At 34.2% G+C, this 13,983-nt stretch overlaps 1 protein-coding gene and 1 non-coding gene across 2 annotated transcripts in view; one reads left to right on the top strand and one right to left on the bottom strand.

Moving 5' to 3' along the window:
• The window catches only part of LOC140445871 (uncharacterized), an 83,646-nt gene extending 79,656 nt beyond the window's left edge, over positions 1-3,990 (bottom strand). The window contains exon 1 of the mRNA XM_072538273.1: positions 3,630-3,990. The gene's annotated coding sequence lies outside the window, so the exon portion shown is untranslated. The remainder of the gene's footprint in view (positions 1-3,629) is intronic.
• Positions 3,991-12,686: 8,696 nt separating this feature from the next.
• TRNAF-GAA (transfer RNA phenylalanine (anticodon GAA)) lies at positions 12,687-12,759 on the top strand. Its single transcript has one exon. It is a non-coding gene; the product is annotated as a tRNA-Phe (tRNA).
• The last annotated feature ends 1,224 nt before the right edge of the window (positions 12,760-13,983 follow it).

Raw genomic sequence — 13,983 nt, 5'->3', positions numbered from 1 at the left:
TAAGCTTAAAACTTTGACTTATACTGATGAACTTAGACAATTAACTGTTATGAGCGATTTGCATAAAAGAAAGGCTGAAGCGTTATATTTTTATGCCTTTAATATACAATTAATACATGTCCTCTCTTCTGGCAAGTCTATTTTTTATACATATCATAAAGGAATTACTAAAATAGAATCAAACGAAGTTACATCTTTTATTCTCAATTTTATCAGTATTAACTTACAAGTGTTGAAGAACTGCAAATCTTCTGTGACTCTGCCGGAGGACAAAATAAAAACTTTACTATTTTTCGATTTATTCATTTTTTAGTAAACAACAAGATTTATACTCTGAAAGATATAAATATCACATTCCCTGTAAGTGGATATTCCTTTTTGGAATGTCACAAAAATGTGAGATTGTGGGATTTGAAGAGCCTCTTTAAGGTCCCGCTCCCGGAAGGGTTTGAAGAAGTCATTAGGCATTCTTGTTCCAAGCCATCGCCGTTTGTTATAGTGAGTGTCTCACAAAACGTGGTACTGGATTGGAAATCATTTTTAGACATATATTTACAAAAATGCCCATTTAAAACTCAGAGTTTGAAGGAAATAGTGGCATCATCTGACCATAGCCGCCTTACCTACTACCGTTCAACAAACAATGACCAGTACTATCTGGATTAATACAAAAACGCTCTGACCAAAACTCAGCTTTAAGATGTGGAGAATTTTTGCTCCCTGTTCTGGTATACGATGGTAAGTTATAAGAACCTTTTAAATAAAAATGAGATTTATTTATTTTTTTAAATTTTGGCTACAGGTCCTTTACCAATTCCAAAGGCTAAGTTTAACGACCTAATGAGTCTTATGTAGTCCAAAAGCAGCGACAATTTTTCAGAACCTGGCTTATCTCTAACAGTAAGTTTAAATTATTTATATGTTAATAAATAAATAAACATTAAAAAATACATTAATTTTCTTTTTTTAGTTCAAAAATAAAAACTGCTGGTTTTTGTCTGTTTTAGGTGACATTGCTGCTTTTGTTCCTGCAAAACCGTGAGTGATGCAGATTTTTTTGCAATAAAGCCGACTTTAGTTTTTGTAAACCAGAAAACTGTAATTATAATACTTTATAACAACAATAACTTTTGTTTTATGTAAACTACTGTTTATAATCCCTTTTTGAAACAAAAATAATTGGTTTTGAACATTAAAATTAAATTTACTCAGTTGTGGAAAAAAATGACACATTTTGTTTTTTCCCTGTACTCTTCATACAGTCTGATGCCTGTTTTCAATGCACCTTTGAGTATATTATCGTTCACCAGCAATTTCTTGATTGTATTTCCACTGGGGAATGATTTCTTTCTATCTCTATCCAATCTGCAAACCGCTGTCTATTCGCACTGGATAAGCTCATAAAATCAAAAAATCGTACAAGAAGTTCAAAGATAAAAATCTATAAATCCATCATCAGAGCTGTAATAACACAGGTGTAATAACACAGTTCTAGAGATTCCCACAGGCAAAAGACCACTCAGACGTCCCAGAATGCGATGGAAAGATAACATCCAAGCAGATCTCCGGAAAATGAACATTCCATTGACCTGAGGTTGATGGAAGACCGAACAAATTGGAAAAAAGTTGTACAGTCAGCCAAGACCCACCCAGGGTTGTAGCGCTACGTGATGATGAATGATTTCTTGCTTATTTTTATTACTATGTCTATGGTCATTTTATTAATATTGTGGTTCTAATATGTGTTTTAAGTATATGCTTCTGGCTCTATTTTGAGTGTTTTTTTATCAATTTATCTGAGATTTTTTAATTCTACAATTTCCAACATTCTCTCTGTTCTTATTTTTATCATAATTGCTCAACAACTGTGTAAATTCTGTTTTTAAGTTCTTTATTTATATTTTCGTCCCCTGAATGCATACCATAACACTCAGGTGTAAAGTACAATGAAAAAGCCAATGTCTTTACAAGAAAGGGCAAGCCAATTCTGCTTCTTGTGTCATATTTTCTCGAGAAGGTTACAGAACTCTTGGACTAGTAGTGGAAATATTAGATAGACTAGGCTGCAAGTAACAGAAGGTTCCTAGAGTTCCATAGCTTAACTCTTACTTAATTGTAGGAGATGTTCAACAATGTTGCCGCTTATGGAGAATGACAAAACTTCCCGTTATATTCTATGAAGCCACAAGTTTGATAAGGGACTATACGCTTCGGAGAGTAATAAGAGGCCTAATAAGTAATCCTAATCAGATAATAAGAGGCTCAAACTAGCTGAGATTCTAGACGTGCCGAAGACTAGGTCTTCTCATGCAGTTTTTATAATGGTTGATGAATGAATTAATTTACCATTATTTAAAGTCTTTGGGTATTTCAGCGATAAAAATAGTGTCACCGATATACCTCAGAGTCTTTATTTAAGTACCAGGGATTGTCGTATAATATCCAATATTGTTACTTAAGTGAAATATGTTTGTACTCTTAGCGTGTCAACAGAATTATCAGCAAATTTATTATTTGTTAGAAAAGATCGAAATTGAATAATCCAACATTGTGGAAAGCACCTTTTCTTATTTGAGTTTAAATTTGGGCCAGTAAAGTGACATTTTGGAGACCTCGAGAAACAAAAAGAAGCGTGGGAAGACCCAAAAAGAGATTTATAGACGATATAACAGCTGTAGCTGGAAAGCAGTGGATGAGAATTGCAAAAGATAGGAAAGCGTGGAAGCAATTGGAGGAGGCCTATGTCCAACAATGGATAAATGAAGGCTAAAGAAGAAGAAGAAGACAGTACAGGGCATGTTTTTACCGTCTTACAACCAATAAAGGCCGAACTGCTGTGGTTTGAGAAAGCATATATAAGTTGATGTATATCAAACGGTTAGTTAAATGGTTTGGACTTCTTCTTCAGTGCCTTATCCGGTCCGGATGTTGGCGATCATCAAGGCTATCATGGTTTTGTTGACTGCTCTGCGAAACAGCTCCGCTGAGGTCATCCCAAACCCATGGTTTGGACGCATAGTATTAATGGAAGATGGGACACCAGAGCATGATGGCACCATGCATTAGCTGTTCGTTTATTATTGTCTTTATTGTACATTGATATATTTAATTTTTTTAATAAAACCGTATTTTGTTTGCTTCATTTATGTTTTGGATATTTTCGAAATTGTAACTGTCAAGAGTAAAGTGATATCACGAAAACTGCAGTCTTGATAACACCTTTTTTCTTCAAATATCTACTTTTAAACCATATTTTAAACTATTTCTGCCACTTTTCCCGCGTATCCTCATATTATATGCGGAAGTTAGAAAGAAAAACAACTGACATTGCCTAATATTTGCGGCGACCAGTTTATGCTGTAGATGATGGTATTGATTTGTTTTATTCAGATGTCTTACACATCCATACAAAAACATCATAAATTATATTTCTGATAGGCAATAATAATGCTCTTTTAAGTAAAGTAGAATTGAAGAGAAGGTGCATTAGGTAAAAATAAATCGTGAATTTTTAGATCACAATTAAAAAAGAAAAAAATTAAAGAATATATATCTATTTTTTAGTTTTTACCTACTGACCTTATTTGCTTTTACACTCTAAGATAATTATAAAAACAAACATATCTTACCTTACTAAACAAATAACAATAATAAACAGCTAGTGTCCTAGTGCCGGCAGCACATAATTCGCAAAAGTAGTCCAAAGAAAAAAGTATCACAACGCGCAGTACATAAACAAATTCAACAAGTCTAGATAATCAAAAAAATACACTGATCGTCAGACCATTCAGCACTCATTTGTTACAGGTATGTTAATCAAGACTTAATTGAACATTCACCGAAAGATTTAGAAAAGCCGCTTCAGTGACTCGTGGTGCATACGATACCACCGCTGCTGTATGTTATCAAGTCAACCGCCGATCCGCGAACGACAAAGAGTGGTCTAAACTTCAGGAAAAGTCTAAACAACCACCTCTCTCCATTGTTGATAATGTAGCCTACATTTGTGGGGACAGCGATCTGTAAACTAGCGGTGCAAGTTTATTCCCTTCTTTAATAAAGGTGTCCATACACGTTGACGTTTAAATTTTCTATTTAATTAATTATTTGAAACACACAATGTAGTACAACTTCCTAAAAGATTTTCTGTCCTATTTAAATTGTATAATATACGCCGTATATATTTAATTTGTTATGTTGGTGAATCTGTGACAGTTGACTTTCTTATAGGTTTGTTTGGAGTAAAGCCCACTTTTCCTTTATAATCCAGAGAGCTTTTGCTCTCTTTTACTATTTTAGATATTGTTCGAACATAAATGCCTGTAACGACGTAATAATTGAAAATTATTAATATGTTACAGAAATCATTCTTCAAATTTTAAATAGACATAACAAGTAGAAATAAAAAGAGAAAATAAAATACAAAGCAGACGAAAATTTCCAAAAAAGAGAGAAACACGAAAAAACGAGAAAACCCATATAGGTATGATAAATTACGAATATTTTACAGAAATGGTAAAAATAAAAAGTAGTACTTAATGGAAACAAACCACGAAATTGTAGATGATCACATAGTAGAGAGGCGTTCAAGTATTACGTAACGTAATTTTTGAAGATTTTTCAACCCGCCATGTAATGCATCGTAACGTTTTTCTGTACCCCCTCCCCACCACCTAAACCTTACGTAGCACCTAAATAACCATTTTTACCTAAAAGTAATAGTTATGTAGCGAAAAGTACTGGAAAGTCGGTAATAATAAATAAAACAAGAGATTCCTAAAGCCCTGTCCTCACTTAGTGAAATGATATAGTAAAACTTACGATATAAGGTTCTAATCAACATAAATTGTACACATAATGTTAACAAAAACAATAGAAATTAATATGGCAGTGGCAGTGACTTCTGTCAAACACTGACAGCATAAAGTTGCCTACAATATTCGAAGTCTACAGCCAAAGCAATACCAAGAAAGTTAATATCACATCATTCTCCCACACTATAATCTTCCATATACCGTGGTAAATGACGAATTCTTTCAGATCTTCTAGGTAGTGCTGTAGGAGGCGATAAGCTCTATTCAGAACTCATTGGGGGTTCTTCAACTTCAACTTTTTATGCAGGGTAAAGTATTTGGCAGGAGAGGACCGGGACGCCGTCGTATCTCGTGGTTGAAAAACCTCCGACAATGGTTTGGGATGACCTCCACGGCCTTGATGATCGCCAACATCCGGACCGGATAAGGCACTGAAGTAAGAAGAAGTAGATGAAATGAATTGAGATATTAAAAAGGTAAAAAAAATATTTGACTTTGATGTATTTCTCTAAAAATGCCGCGAACAATGTAAATATATTTAAGTGACTTTCATCGGTATGAAAATGCTTTCGATATTATAGAAAACTTATACTGGAAGCGGAAAGCAGTTGTACGAGTCGATGAGAGATTAACCGACGAATGTTACATTCAATGGGGCATCAGACAGAGATACATTATATCTTCTCCCTTATTTAATATCTACTCGGATATAATTTTCGAACATGCTTTGCAAGATAAAGACTTTAGAGTGAAAATCAGTAGTGATCAATTGGGATAGCTTTCAGGGCATGCTATGTAAATAAACGAAGCTCTGTTAAATAGAGCAAATGCGGTGCGAGTTATTGGAAACTATTTCTTATAAATAAGAAAAATTTCATACCTAGGGTATGGTCTTAGAGGAGACCGGCACAGAATCCTTCAGATTATCACGAAACAACTATTCCGATCAGCTGAAAATCGTCATAAACTCGCCAATGAAATTGCCAACGTTAGGGGGGCCTAATATGGCACCGAAAAAAGAATAAAAAAATAACAGCCCATAGAATGAAAATAAAATAATAAACTGTCTTGTAAAAAGTATAATATTTACAGCAGATTACAACTTGCAACAGAGGAATTAATAAATAAATAACGAATTGGTCAGTCAGTATTCAAACATAAATAGTTCGTGGACACCTTTAGATAAACAACTTTTCCAAATACCAGGAAACGCTTAAAAAACTACTTCGTGTATATTGTTTTATTAAATAATCTATAACTATTTGAACATTCTAATCACTGCTATGAATTATAAATAAAAATAATCATTTTCCTTAAACCCCTACCGTTACATTTCGTGCTACACACCAGTTTGGTGTTTTTAATTACATACGTAGGTGAAAATATTTGCAATGAAAGGTTTCCGGATAATAAAATTTGAAGTAATTGCGTGGAAAAGTATTAATGCTTTTGTTGTTGTTTGTTCCTATACAATGACATGGACAGGTAAACAAGCAACAGCACTTTAAATTAACTTTATTAAACATAGGTATTCAGGTCTGTTTAGATAAATATAAGTAAAGCCTAGCTAACTTTGAAACACATTAGTTTGTTTTTTAGCAATGTCAATACAAAGGTGTGGATATTGCTTAAAAATAATAGGGCTTTTTTTAAAAAAAAAAAGCGTACTTACTTAACCCTGCGTTGTTGTGGTTTCTAAAACTTACGTGTCTGGTGTGATGGGGTGTGACATACCCATTAGCAAAATACGTCTTGGAAAACTCAATACTTGAGTATCTGCATCAAAAGTATATACTTTTCGTTTGAAATAGTGCGTACTTTAAAAAAATTGAAAAAGTATTATCAGCTGAAACAATTTATTGCACAGTTCAAAAATAGCAGAAATAGCAACTTAAAATCATTACATTTTTCTAAAATGAAAAAAAAAAACTAAAGACTTCTGAACACAAAACACGACATAAATTTTCTTTATTGACTTATAAACAAATCAACATTATAAAGAATAATACGCACATGAACAAAAGTTACAACATCATTTACTGACTTTCCTCGTTGACGCAAATATCGCATTTGAAACATGCGTGTTCTAAACAAACAAAATGTCTGCTATCATAACACTCTTGTTCTGGGACACACTACACATCTACCTTGTACTTTCTGATGTTTAGGCAAAGGTTCATCACAATCTGCAGTCTTATAGCCCGGAGTCTCACGCAGTTTTCTCGGCAACCGAGGATTCTGTTGTCTTTCTTCCATATAATCTGCTATCAGTGACAAACTAAGATATTTCAAATATATTCGACGCTTCAGTGTATAGTCATTATAGTTGATCTTATAGATTAGTTGGGAGTTAATTCCACACATATTCTGCTGCTTCGTGAAACGTCGTATGTACCGGATAACTGGTCAACGGTGTCAACCCCTTCTTTAGTAACATTGTAGAATGTGACTATTTCTGGCTTCCTAGCGTTTCCCGTAGATGAGTCTATTCTGTCATCATGGTATAGTGTTAATAACAACAGAACATTTTTGTTTTTCTTTGGGATATAGGATACTAAGGTTGTATTTTTTGGAAACCAAAAAGTGTAGAATACTGTTCTCGATTTTTTGTGTTGACCATTGTGGAAGGAATTTGCTTCTTGTTCTTTCGGACAGTACCCACAGATGTTAATTGGTGTTCGTCAAGTTGTTGCATTAATGGATTTTGAAATTAAATTAAATTAAATTAAGGGTTTTGCTGGTGAAATTAGATTTTTTCGGTATCCCAAGGATAATGTTTTATCTAAGAAATGGGTACATTTTTGTCACTGGTCTGGCAAATTCAATATGCTCACTGTAACAATGTGTTCGATACATTTTATTAGTGATGATTTTGAAAGAGATTTCGTGGCAGAATTATTAGACTATGCCAGTAAGAATAGAAGAATTTTGAAAGAAGATTTAGTACATTCCCTTTTAGGAAACAGATTAGAGGAACCCTGTAAAAATTACGCAATGCTAGATTAGTGGAGAAAAATGTTAAAAACAGTGTTATTAGAGAAGGAAACAACGTATTTTGTGTAACAATTTTGTGTTTCTTAATTGTTTCTGAATGTTTTTAAGTTAACTCGAGAAGGTGAAATGTCGGGAAAGAGACTGCCAGGACACGCAAACGAAAATTTAATAAAATAATTCAATGATTACAAAAAACACCAGTGGCCGGTCTTTTCTTTTTAAGCATCCCCTTAGTTACACAGTTAGCATCCCCTCCAGTACAGAGACAGAAACGGGCTATATCCAGTGACCGTAATGCTGGCACCCCTTCTCAACTTTCTCCAGTTCCTACTCCAGAACCAACTATCAATCAAATGCCTCCCCACTTATCTGTAAAATCTACCACTAATTCTTTTAGCAAGTAAAACAATCGTAACAGAAGAACATAAATTGACACCCATTTCTTATAATGCAGTCCAAGCCATCTATAAAAATAATTTATGCAAATTAACTCTTACTGAAAACCAATTTATAGCTTTCCTAGAAATTACCTACAGCATACCGGACCTACTTAAAGAAGCTCTCAATTTCACTTCCAATACCCAAGGATTGCTTAATGATTTATCTCTTCTTCATTCACAAACAAAAGCCAAAAGAGAGATCCTTCAAAAACCGAATAACAAGATTGCAAAAAAAAATAAAAGATAGCTTAATCCTGAAGACTCTGACAATTTGAGTGCATCATCCGATTACCTAACTGACGATGAAACTAACGCCCCTATTTCTCAATGCTCTCAAAAATCCTTACAGAAGTCCCACACTTATCACATTTAAACATTAGATTCAAAATAATTTAATGAAATTGCGATAGTTTCTTTCCTCGCATAGAAAAAATCCAGCAATTAGCTACCGAAGAACAACCTGAAATCATATGCTTACAAGAAACTAACTCAAAAATTACTAAACTAAAGAATTTTGAAGGATCCCATTATATTCGAACTGACTGCAACAGAGCCAGTGGTGGACCTTTAATTTTTATTTCCAGTGAACTATTTTCTTCGCACCTTCCTCTCACCATCGAACTTGAGGCTATCGCCATAACCACTTGGTGTCCTAATAAGATTACTATTTGTAGCGTATACATTCCACCTAATCACTCTCTAAAGGAAATAGAACTTCTAGACTTCATTTACCAGCTCCCTTCTCCATACATTCTTGTTGGCGATTTCAACGCTCACAACCTTATGTGGGATTCCAATAGCACGTCAAACAAAGGTAAAACTGTTGAAAACGTTATTAATTGTACATATTCCTGTCTACTAAATACAGGCTCTAGTACACACTTGAATTTCTCCTTAGGCACATTTTCTTCTATAGATCTTAGCTTTAGTGATCCAAAATCCACACCTTTACTAAATTGGAAAGTCGCTGATGATCTTTACGATAGCAATCATTCCCCTATATTTATATCTCTTACATAGAACTTACTTCGGTTATTAAAAATCTTAAGAACACTGCTTCCGGCCCCGACGATATTCCTTACATTTTTATAAAAAAAACTATCTAGTTTAGGTCACCTTAAACTTCTTGAAATGTTTAACTTAATCTTGTCATCTAACAAGTTTCCTAATCAGTGGCAAACCTTAATTTATTGTAATACCCATTAAAAAGCCTAACATATCACGCTCATCACCCAGCGCTTATCGCCCAATATCTCTAACATGTACCATCTGCAAAATCTTTGAAAAAATGATCAACAAACGTCTTACGTGGTTTTTTAACAAATATTATATAATTCCAAAAGAACGTCAGGGTTTCGACGAAATCGCTCTACTCAAGCCATATCCATCTCCAAAGCCATATTTCCGATGCCTTCAACAGGAGACAAGAAGTCATTGCAGCAGTGTTTGATATTGAAGGTGCATTTAATACAATTAGCAGGCAATTCATACTGAAGAAACTTTCTCATTATAACATTAAGGGTAACAGATTTCATTTTATACAAAATTTCTTAACTTCACAAACATTTAGAGTCTCTGTCAATGGCATTTTTTCATCACTTCACCATCAAACTGACGGCGTACCACAAGGTTCAATATTAAGCCCAACTCTGTTTAACGTAGCAATAAGCGACTTGTCCTCTAATATAATATCCCCTATTAGGCATGTCCTATACGCAGATGACCTGATAATTTACTGCCACGGACGATCTATCTCTACAACTTCCAAGCTTATTCAATCCGTAGTAGATACACTAGTTAAAAAAACAAGCTCCATTGGCCTGTCTTTATCATATACAAAATCAAAAATAATAAAATTTAGTAGACTATCACCCTTCCTATCCCCTAATATTATGATTGAGAGAGCGAATCTTCCAGTAGTCAAGGAATGCAAAATTCTCGGTGTAACGTTTGATTCACGACTCACCTTCTTCTTCTCATTGCGCCGTCTCCTTTCGAAGGTTGGCGATCCAAATGGCAATTGTAGTTTTGGAAACTGCTGCGCGAAAGATCTCTGCGGATGAGCGGTCGAACCATCTCCTCAGGTCTTTCAGCCACGAGTTCTGGAGTCTTCCTACTGATCTTTTGCCCTGTACTTTTCCTTCCAGTATAACTTGAAGTAATTCATATCTTTCGCCTCTCAGCACATGACCCAAGTATTGCATTTTCCTCTCTTTGATTATTCTTAGTAATTCTTTTTGTTTACACATGCGACGAAGTACCTCAACATTAGTAACTCTTTGTACCCATGGAATCCTCAACATTCGTCTGTATATATACATCTCAAACGCATCTATTCTTTTTTCTATTTTAGAGTCCATTGTCCAACTTTCACAGCCATACAGTAAGAGGCTCATACGACTCATACGACTCACCTGGAGACAACATATACTAGAAATAAAAGGTGAAGCAAACAATAGGCTTAACATTATCAAAACTCTTTCAAACTACGATTGGGGCGCAGATGAGAACTCCCTGCTTAAGATATATAGGTCTATCATCCGTTCCAAACTGGATTATGGTTGCTACATATATATCTCTGCCTCTAAAACAGACCTTAACCTTTTAAATTCAATACATCACACAGCCTTACGAATTTGTTTAGGAGCCTTTTGATCTAGCCTCGTATAAAGTCTATGTTGCGAAGCCAATGAGCCCCCCCCCCCTTTGGATTAGGCGTGAACAATTATTATTTTCCTATGCTGCCTCCGTTTCATCCAATACCTCCAATCCAGTTTATCCTCTTCTTACTTTCATCAACTAACAACCAGCATTACTATTTTAAATCACCATCAATCAAATCCATTCCACTAATTTTAACACAATTACTTAATAACATCTCTCTATCACAAATTATCTCACGACCCCTACCTCCATATCCTCCTTGGTCTATAATCATCCCTCAGTTTAACACATCGCTTACAAGATTCGATAAACTTACAACACCCAGGAAACTCATTAAAAAATCTTTTAAAGAAATTATATTTACAAATAAATACGACATAGTACTCTACACAGTATCCCCTCGTTTTGTAGCGTTCATACTTGCGAACTACAAAGCATATTTCAAGCTTTCAAATCCATTTCTTCACCTAATAAACAAGTTGAAATATGCACAGACTCACTAGCCTCAATACAATCTATCCAAAATACATTCACTGATCATCCTATTGTTCAAAAGATCCTTGATTGTTACCAACTAATCGCTTCCCAAAAAATAACAGTTACATTAATCTGGCTACCATCCCATATTGGTATTACAGGCAACGAACTTGCAGACAGCCATGCAAAACTTGCCTCAACATCATCTGATAATATGGTTAATATACAAATTAGTAAAGATTTAAAGTCTCACATTAGGAAACGAGCAAGAACCCGATGGCAACAACACTCGGACACCAATAACTTAGCATTACATCAAATCCAACAGTTAGTCGATAGCCCCCTTGATTTAAACTCTGCCGGTATGACAAGACGAGACGCTATTGTAACACGAAGACTTCGAATAGGACATACAACATTAACACATGGATGCCTGATGTCATCCAGCAACCGACCCACTTATGAGACCTGTCAATCACATCTAACAGCTAACCATATTCTCACCGAATGTCATCAATATTCAGCAAAAAGACTATTTTATTGCCTTAAAAGTGATTAAAAAGAATACTCAATAACGTGGATCAAATAACCTCAAGTCTAAAATTTTTCAGAGACATTCAGTTATATTATAAAATATAATTTTGATTGTATTATAACAGTACCTATGTACTCTATAACATATTTTTGTAATTTATTGTCACCATTTTCGTCTACCTAAGTGGCCTGTGTTGCCGAGCACGTTAATTTTCAATAAAAAAAAAATGTTGATTCTGTGAAAAGCAACATTTTTAGTTATAATCTCTGGTTATAATAGTCTCGCATTGATGGTGCGATATCTGTAATATTTTTCCCTATTTCTTTTTTTTTTGTACCTAATTGCATACAATGTGGCCGATGACATTCGAGAACCAATAGTCGAAAAGTTTGAATGACATTTTGATTTGCACTACTGATAAAGGAAGAAATTATTATAAAAAAAATGCTTTCGCCACTTCTTATCTTAACTTTCTCTCCAATGTTTAACAGAAAAACTCCAGTCCAACTATTTAGGTATTTGTCAAACAGAACCAAGATTAGAAACAATATTACAGAAATAATAGACAAATTTTTCTCAATGAAGTTCTTGTATATTGTACTATAACCCCTAATTTTTTACTTTTACATACCTATCTTGCGACCGCGACCCCCGAGCAAGACTTCTTCATCCCCTCCTTGAGTGTTAACCACCCACATATTTATAAACAAAATTTTAATTTAAGAATTGGTGTGTTCATATTTTTCACTTCATATGTTATCTGCCGAAATAGCTCAGTTGGGAGAGCGTTAGACTGAAGATCTAAAGGTCCCTGGTTCGATCCCTGGTTTCGGCAAACTTTTTTTTTTAATTTTCCTTAAAATATATTGGTGTAAATGATTTGATTGATCATTTTTAATTTTTTGATTTGTATTGTAATATATGAACTGTTTGTTCTATTAAATTAAATACACAACAAAATGATTCGTGACTAACACACTTAAAGAAACACACTTTTTTTAAATACAAAACTAAATATCTCTTATAAAAAAAATGTAATTAATCTATTGCTTTAGTAATAAAAAAAGGAAGTTACAAAAAATAAAAAATTTAACCATGTATTAATGTACTAAATTGACGGTAATAACATCCATTAAGTAGGCAACCACAAATACAGTATTTCCGTATACTTTTTTTTCGTTTTCAAGATGTTCATTGTCTTCCAGTTATTTTTTTTGTGTTATATAGGTGTTGTTTTCAACAGAGTTTTTTGTCAACAGTGAGGTCCCAAATTATGCATTTTTCAGCAGAAATCTTCAAACCTATATAGTTGGACCAAATTATCAACTGACTAACAGCATCTTGAATAAATTAGGCAGTAGCAGCAGTTACATGGTACGAAAGTCCGGACCTGGCAGAATCTCAACCAACACCTGCGGCTTACTCTGCAGTTTCCCCAGAAGTTGTCGGATTATTTCATTGTTATTCACATTGTAAAATTCATTATTATTCTTGGTCCTGTTAAGTTTAGATGTATAAAAATTGTAGATTAGAAATAAAAAATAGTTTTTTAAAAAACAAATTTCATTTTTGAAATTTAAATTTGGCGCAGTCAGTAGAATTTGTGCGAGTCGCGAAACTGTGAATTTCGTATCTATCGGAAAGCAGACTTTTTCGGGACTTTGGTGTTTCAACGCCTTAAGTGCAAATCCAAAGAACATTCCGTTTAGTGGAAAGCAGCCCCCATTGGAAAGCAGCCCTTCAGTGACAGCAGTCCTTCATTTGGGTAGACGAATTTGGAGAAGTAGTTGGCAAAGACTATCGAGGTGAGTGCCAAGTTCCTTCTTGCCTTCCTTATTTATTTTTCATAAATTCGGAAGATAGCTTGTTAAGACATTGTTTATTAGACGATATTTTCATTTTATGATTGACGCTGATTCCTTGGTAGAATCTCTTAAGAATCTAAAGATTAACTTTAAAGGTAGGAAGAATAAAGATAATAAAAATATTAAAATGGCAACTAACCAAACTGTTCAAGCTAATCGTCCCATTAATTGGGAACTATTTAAGTCAAAAATTT

This window comes from Diabrotica undecimpunctata, chromosome 7 (assembly GCF_040954645.1).
Source record: "Diabrotica undecimpunctata isolate CICGRU chromosome 7, icDiaUnde3, whole genome shotgun sequence".
In the NCBI taxonomy this organism is placed as follows: Eukaryota; Metazoa; Arthropoda; class Insecta; order Coleoptera; family Chrysomelidae; genus Diabrotica; species Diabrotica undecimpunctata.
Note: the sequence above shows the minus strand (reverse complement) of the source record. Positions and strands in the feature narration are given on the sequence as shown.